The 8,782-nt window shown below is 36.9% G+C and overlaps 1 pseudogene; it reads left to right on the top strand.

Moving 5' to 3' along the window:
• Positions 1-7,956: 7,956 nt before the first annotated feature.
• Positions 7,957-8,052, top strand: LOC122098198 (annotated as a pseudogene).
• Positions 8,053-8,782: the final 730 nt, after the last annotated feature.

Below are 8,782 nucleotides of genomic sequence, written 5' to 3' on the forward strand. Positions count from 1 at the left end.
GATCTCCTGCCATTTGGAGGTGGCAGGACCATGATTCCAACTATGGGATCCAGCTCCCACCACCTTAACCTCAGCATAGGGAACTCACTGGTCTATCTATGAACATCAGCAAGACCAGTGATTAAGCAGGCACCATTGGCTCTCAGCAGTCCTCCTTGATACTTACAAGGCTGTGATAGGAAGATCATTGTCAAAGTCACCCTAGGCAGAAAAGTCCTTGAGACACCTGTCCAACTTCTGTGCTAACAAAGCCAGAAGTAGAGCCATATGGCTCCAGTGGTAGAGGGCTAGCCTTAAGCAAAAGCAGCTCATGGGCTGTGCCCAGATCCTGAGTCAGCGGTCCGGGACTGGCAACAAAAAGACATACACAGAAATCTGTGCAGACATCTGGATAAAGCAGGTCACACACAGCAGCCTTTATTTACATTTTATTATGAGGCCAATGCAGGAACAGTCACAAACCAGGCAGGGGAAGAAAAAAATCAGGTTTCTCAGAAGTAACCAGTATTCAGAAAATTAAACATGGGGAAGTAAAATGGTAGCATACTTATGTAAAAACTACCATGAAGAAAAAGATAAGGGGTGGGGCTGGGAAGGTAGCTCAGTGGAAGAGCACTTGCCTTGCATGCCCCAGGCCCTGGGATTGATTGCTCAGCACCAAATAAGCAAAAAGAAAAAAAAAGCAGGAAGTGGTGCTGTGGCTCAAGTGATAGAGTGCTAGCCTTGAGCTAAAGAGCTGAGGGACAGTGCCCAGGCCCAGAGTTTAGGCCCTATGACCAGACCCAAAAACAATTCAAAAAAGAAAAAAAGAAGAGGAGGTTGGGAATGTGGAGTAGTGAGAGAGTGCTTGCCTAACATGCAAGAAGCCCTGGGTTCAATTCCTCAATAGACATTCACAGAAATAGCCAGAATTGATGCTTTGGCTCAAGTTGTAGAGTGCAGCATACAGTGCCCAGGCCATGAGTTCAACCCAAGTGCAGGCAAAAAGATAGGTAGGTAGGTAGGTAGGCAGGCATGCAGATAAATATAGATAGATAGATACATAGATACATAGGTACATAAATACATAGACACATAGATAGATACATAGATAGACACATAGATAGATACATAGATAGATACTAGATACATAGAAAGATGAGAGATGAATATGGTCTTGGATGTCAGGAGGAAAGAAGGGAATAAGTCCCAGTCATGAGGCCTTCTGCAGTGTGCCAGGCCACCAGCTTCGCCTTCACACTACCACAGAGCAGGAAGACTGTCTCTTTCCCACTTCTCAGGCAACTGAGGGCCCCAGAGTCAAGTGGGCAGAGCTAGGTTCTAACTCAGGTGCTTGGCGACAGAGGAGAAAGGGCCCTGCCTCTCCTTGGACTGGGGACTTACATTAATGATGTGGAGAATGAAGGAAGGAGAAAAGACTGGCAGAGGTAGAAGAAGGGTCTTCAAATCTGACAGATGGAGAGTCAAAAACCCATTCCTTAAGACCAGATGGCAAGGTTTTTCTGCTCTGTTCCTCCCTTCTTCCCCACTAAATTGGTGCTCTATTGTTAACCTAAAGATAGGCTGAGGCTCCCTTCACCTGAGGGAGGAAGGTTAATTAGTCATTGTTTGAAGAGGCAGAGAAAAGCCTGACCATGGTGTAACTCTAATAAATATTTCAGGTTTCCCCACAATGCTGTCTGTGCCTGGAATGAATGAAGTGGTTTTCCAGCTCACATCCCTGTTGAGTGTGTACATTCTGTCACCTAATCCTGCAGGCATAGATCTCTTCACCTAGCCTGGCTTTTGCAACTGTTTTCTGTCCTTCAAATATAGTGTTACACTGGAGTTCATCATGCTAACAGGGCTAGGGTTTGGATCCTGAGAACTTCATTTGAACACATGATGGGTCAATAATGTTTTTTCCTGCTTCTATAGCTCGAGAACTTCTCATCACCAAAGGAAACACAAGAAGCTCTTGAACATCTGACCTTTCAGAAGTGGAAGTTAAAGTTCATACATTTTCCGGTCCTGGCTGGCTTTACCCTGTGATCCTCAGACCTCAGCCTTCTGAGCTTGGGTAACAGGCGTGAGCTACGGGTGCTCTGCTAGGTTCAGAACTGTAATGACATTGACAATACAAGTCCACTGCTTATCACAAGGGGCTTGGAGAGCCTTTCAACAATGGACCATTCAGAACCCTGTACGACATAAGTTTATAATGCTAGAATCTGAGAGGCTGGGCATATGGATGTGCTACAATTGAACCTTGAGCTCTGACTCCAATTCTGGTGTACACCAGCATTCATTTTACATACAATGTTCTCCTAATTAGCAAATAAGGAAAGTAATTTGATTAACCCTCACTTTTTTTTCCCATTTGTGTGCCTCCAGCTCAAGCCTGGGCATCGGTCCCTGAGCCCTTCAGCTCAAGGTGAACATTCGACCACTTGACCCACATCGTCAGGTGGGGTCTTTTTCTTGTTCATTGGAGATACGAGTCTAACAGGCTTTCCTTGCCTAGGCTGTTTTTGAACTGTGGTCTTCAAATCTTAGCTTCCCGAAAAGCCAGGGTTCCAGTTGTGAGCCACAGGCATCTGGCCTATTGTTTTGACAATCCTGGGGCTTAATCTTAGGGGCTGGGTACTGTCTCTGAGCTTCTTTTCTCAAGGCTAGCACTCTACCATGTGAGCCACTCCACAGTTTCTGGCTTTTTCTGAGTATGTGGCACTGAGGATTCAAACCCTGGCATTCATGCATGCTGAGCAAGCTCTACCAATATGCCACATTTCTAGCCCCAGCCTTGCAATTTTATCCCTCAAATTGCCTATCCTCAAGAAAAGGCTTGTGACTATAAATCATCTAAAAAATGCCTATAGGAAGTGTCCAAAGACAAATAAGACAAAGCTCATATTTGGAGAGACTTTAAGCATGTGAAGACTGTGACAAATGCTTCCATTAAATTATATATCATGTTTCAACACTTAAAAATGTATTAATGAAAAATTAGTCAATGTCCTAAATTATTGTATATAATTTGATAATAGATATACAAAATGTACTAAATATTATGTGTATAATAACACTAAATACAACAAACAAACAATAAATAAATCAAGTAAAAAATAAAATAAATACAAAATAATTAATAAAAATCATAATATGTAATAAACATACACAAATAAACATATATTACACATATGTAGAAATATTTTTCCTTTGCATGGCCTTCATTCAGACTCTGCGAACTCTAGACTGAATTTCTTTTCCACAAGGAGAGTGAGTTTTGCCTTCACCCATGGTGCTAAAGAGTTACCTGAATGTTGAATTCATGGTTCTGATAAAAAATTTCAGAAGAGTATTAAAGTTTTGACAGTTAAATTTTAATTGTTAAAACTTTTTAACAACTTAGCCTATTAATAAAAGTTAAAATTGCCTGGGAGAATAGGCTTTCATTGAAAGAAATCGATGGAGACTTGGTAGAGAGGGAGCAATGTGGGTGAAGATGGCTCTTTTTCACAGTAAACAAACAAACCTCAGAAAACTTGCTGTAAATCCTGTAGGTTTCCTTGAGAATTGTCCTTACGCAGGAAATATACTCTCACTCTGTGAAACAAAGTTGTAGTGGAATTTAAATTCAAAGTTCTTAAAAAAACAAGGCATCAAATTTTGTGAATTAACCTTTAATTACCAAGCAGTAATTCTCTGAAAAAGATAAGTTGGATCAAAATATTTAGGGAAAAAGTTCCCTCCACAATGAAAGAAGGTATTGGGTTTACACTTCTCTGTTTGTAACACGTTCCACAATATCTTTGCATGTGAAGCAGTGAAACACAGAAAAAATAACTGATTGGATACTTCAAACAAATGATTTCACAGTTCTAAGTGGCTCACAAAAAATAAAATCCTTATTAACATGAGATAGTGAACAAATCTCTTATTACATAAGCTAAAAAATTTCGGGTTTGGCAAAGAATTTAGAAAATGGAAAAGGTAAGAAAACACGTTCTTAGAAGCACTAGTTAAGTGTATTGGCTTCTGCAGTGGAGGGAGGCCAAAACATTTGGAGTAATGGGTTCTTGATCATATTTCTTCCATTCTACCTTCACAAGCTATCAAGTGTGTCTCAGGACTAGAGTATCCAGTTAGACAAAGAGAACTCACAGAAGAAAGATAACATTTGCAGCAGATGTATGTGATTTATAACCTTAGACAAACTATTTAAATTTGTTCAAAATTCTCCCCTACCCCAAACTGCCCTCTTTAGACTGCTCTTCATAAACTGCTTAAAATTTTGAGAGGTCATATTCATACTCTCTAGAGATTGCTGTTTGGTTGTGATTTTTGTGTGTTTTTGTTTTGGTTGTGGTTTTTAACTGAATTACAAAAGATTGTGCAAGTGTGTTACAATTAAATATATCCATCTAATTGTCCAATGCACCTAGGTCAGAGTCACTCTTATGATTCTCAACTAACGCCTATTCCAAGATTTATTTACGATTTTGCACTTCCTTCATCACATGTGTACATTGCGTACTCTCTGGTTTCAACTTCCTGTTAGTCATTCTGTTAAACTGTCTGTTAATACTTTGAAAGGTTAATATACATTCCATGGAGTTACAATCCTGCATATACTTGAACTGGTATCAGCTTAGATTTAAATAACTTATTCATCTGCAATAACAATTTAAAGGCTGGAGACGTAAAGCACCTAAACATAATTTAATTCTCATCCATTTGTATGATTAATTTTAGTCAACAAGAAAGTTTAAAAATGGCTTAGAATATATTCCTAACTACCAATTTTTATAAATGCCCTTGTACAATGGTGTGATTAATTTATTTTACATGGGAAAATATTTTCTACTACCTATAAGTTTTGGAAAAACAAGAAAACTAAAATTTACTACTATAGATAAATATGATAGAAATACAAGATAGATTTTATGTTTGTCATATCTATGATGAATACCATATTAAAGAATTAAAGTCATATTTCTTACTACATTGGACAGATAAGGAAAACATAAAAGAACATATGATGAGGCAAATATTTGTGACTTTTTAAAATGTACCTTATTGGTGATGTTAGGGAAAAGAACCCTAAGATATGTATTCAAATGTTTATTTTTCATGTGATTGTTTCTAATGCATTTATAAGTTTATTTCTTGGTTGCTTTGTATATCCCTCCCCCCACAGAGTAACCCCCCGCTTTCACTGTATTTGATGTCGGTATAATTTGTAGAGGGGGGAAAACAAGTCGTTTAAATAACGATACAGTTGGACCCGTCGCAACAATGAGAAGTACAAATCCTTATGTCGAAAACGAACTTTACAACTTTAGTTGGGGGGGGAGGGTGGCGGGGAGGTCTGGGCGTGGCAGGGGAAGGATGGAAAGGCATGGGATGGGGAAACAAAGGAGGAGGCTACAATGCTTGATAAGAAATGCACTCATGGGCTGGGAAGGTGGCTCAGTGGTAGAGCGCTTGCCTTGCATGCTCGAGGCCCTGGGTTCGATTCCTCAGCACCACATAAGCAAAAAGAAAAAAGCCGGAAGTTGCGCTGTGGCTCAAGTGGTAGAGCCCTAGCCTTGAGCTGAAGAGCTGAGGGACAGCGCTCAGGCCCAGAGTTCAAGCCCCACGACTGGACCAAAAAAAAAAAAAAAAGAAATGCATTCATTATCTTGCCCATGTAATCGTAACCCTTCTGTACAGTATTTTCAAAATAAAAAATAAATAAAATAAATTAATTAATTAAATGTACCTTATTAAGTAATGAAATTTTCTTTATGTGCTAATGTTTGGGTTTGAAATATGGGATGCTGATCTACTTAACACATTTCTGGAAGGCACCTACTGAACAACACAATGGTGGGTGGTACTCTTTCTCCACTTTAATGAATGGTTGAACCTGTTTGGAATTAGTGGTGGGTAAATAAATCAACTCTATTGTAACTTTCTCCATACACTTGAAACACTTGTAATGTCCCTAGTTATCATCTACTTGTCAAATGTTATTTTGGCATATGTGATATTAAAAAGCTTATTTGAAAAGGAATATATTTTCAGGAGATTAAATGTAGGTTATCATTGGTTTGAGAATGACAACATTTTTATACCAGAGAACCAAGTTTTACTGAAGTACCAATATTTTGAATCACTAAGGGTTTTCTCAATTAATGTTTTTCTGAATTAAATTTGACCTCTAAGTTAAGTTTTCAGGGACTTGTTAAACCAATTAAGGATCTAGCCTTCCAGGAACTATTTTTTTGCCCACTTATGCTGGATTGAAATATTTCATTAATCATAGGGGAGGGATATTAAAAATAATATTATGACACTTCGTGATCTTGTTCACTCATATGGGCTTGTCATCTGTAAATTGAAAGTTTGAATTACAGTACTTTCTCTCAGAGTTTGTGATCTCAGCCTCTATTTTAAGTTGCCTTGCATTATAAAATTGCTTACTGCTAATTTCTTCATCTTGAGGAATTGGGGTCCTGAAATATAGGAAATGAGAAATTGAGATGGGTCTTCAATTACTTTCTGTTGGCATGTTACATAGGCCTAGGTGAGAAGTTTTGCGACTATTATCTGATGATGCAGGTAACTGGAACCTGGGATCCTAGGACCCACGGGTCCTGCAGAATAATAATATTTTTTTAGACATCATATCAGCAAAATTTGGCCATAATCAGTAGGAATGCTTCAGAAATATGGAGAAAAACAGTTTGGGAATAATGAGTTAAAACAATAACTAGAGCAGCAGAGTAAAATCCCTTATAGATTAGAGGAAAACAACATTGTTTTTTTACCCTGTGAATTCAGAAGACCAAGAACACTTAGAAGGTATCACAAGTTTATGCCGAAGACATTGCACTATTTTTTTATATTCTAATATATATTCTAAACCTAATTATTTACATTCCAATTTTCTTTATTGGAATAAATAAATATCAATATATTTGTCAAATTATCAACTAATTCTAGTAAGTTTCACTGTGTGAAATAAAAAATCAGCACATATAAATATAAAATATATAATAATATATAACATAATGAAAAGGCACGTGTTTTACATTGTTCTATTGTAGTTAGTGTATCAAAGGCAACTCTGTTTTAAAGTATTATTGCATTATCTCTACCTCAGTGTTTGATAGAGTTAGACCTAAAGCTTTACCACTTGTAGATTTACAGCCTGGAGGTAAGAGGAAATATTATGATTAATACATTATCAATTTAAAGCCTAATATTGAGGAGAAACATATGGACTCCTCCTGCAACTATGAAAATATTTGGTTATAGAAAGGCAGCAGTGTAAGTTCCTGCCTGGTTGGATGATAGACAGGCCAGGACATTAGGTCATCATGCATATGAACAATTTTTTCACCTTCTTGGCTTTAGCTACTTTTGAAATGGTAGGTATTATAAACAATTATATTTTGATTAATTATATTTTAGTATGAAAAGTTCTGTCTGAACTGTTCCTCTCTCTATGATACCTTGTAACTAAGATTAATTTTGTTCAAGTAATATAATCTATACTCTCAGGGTAAGATATTCTGGTTGGTCTGTTCCTACAGGGAAGAAGAGTAAAGGACCAGGTAAACATTTGTGTCAATAAGACCTCATTTGGAAAATTTCAGTTGTAGAAGTTTAGAAGGAGCTCTTACGCAAGGCTTACTTTGAATCCATTAGCTCCACAATGCTCAGTTGGATAAATAAGTACTTGAAAAAGCCATCACCTTTGGACCTATATATAAATACTTGAAAGTACGATTAAATCCCACATTAAAAAGACTTAAAATTGTCACGGATAAAAAAATTGCGTATGTGAGCAATCGACTGAACAACATAATTTTTTTCCAATATTCACAGAATTTTAGGGAAATAAGATCAATAGCATTGTTAGGCAACCAAGGATATACGCCTGTATAAAGTTTGACTCATTAACTACTTAAATTTAGAGGATACTACATGCTTCTGTAGCACATATACCCAAATTAAAATACAGAGATTAACATGGCACTTGCACAAGGATGATATGAAAATTTGTGAATATTCCATATTTTTCATTCTACAGATACAAGAAATGAAAAAAGTTATTAAAAACTTGATTACAAAATTACAAGTGTATCAATACACGTAATTCATATAATTAAAAGTTAGTTTGACATCAGTGTATTAAATCTTCACACTAGAAAAGCCTTTATGTAGCATAAACTTTACAAAACTTTTGAAATTATACAACTTTGACATTTTATCCCAAAGAAATGTAATACTATAAGGACCTAGGAAAAAAAGGAATCTTAAACTGTTTCTATATGGAATGCAATCTGAAAGGACACAATAATGAACCTATATATTATAAAACAATGTAGAATTCAGAGTATACCTAGGAGAGGATAAAAGAGATTATAGGCATTATACAAACATAGAATGTAGAATATTTTAAAATATACTTTTCCAGCCAAGCATCAGAAATACTTTAGTTTCTGTACTACTGATTTCAACAGGTAAGAAAATTCTTTCTGATTAAGAAATCACACACTCTGCAGAACTCATTATAGATGTATACAAAAACTCTTGAATACATTTTGACATCAAAGGCAGGCAATTCACTTGGAAGAATTCCACGGAATCCATGAATTTTTACAGTAAGATATCGCTGTTGCTGGGCGCTGGAGGCTCACGCCTATAATCCTAGCTACTCAGGAGACTGAAATCTGAGCATCACAGTTAAAAGCACGGGCAGGAGAGTCCATAAGACTCTTTTCTCAAATAAACCACTAGAAAACCAGAT

The sequence above is a fragment of the Dipodomys spectabilis genome, unplaced genomic scaffold, assembly GCF_019054845.1.
Source record: "Dipodomys spectabilis isolate Male_0828 unplaced genomic scaffold, ASM1905484v1 ptg000463l, whole genome shotgun sequence".
NCBI lineage: Eukaryota > Metazoa > Chordata > Mammalia > Rodentia > Heteromyidae > Dipodomys > Dipodomys spectabilis.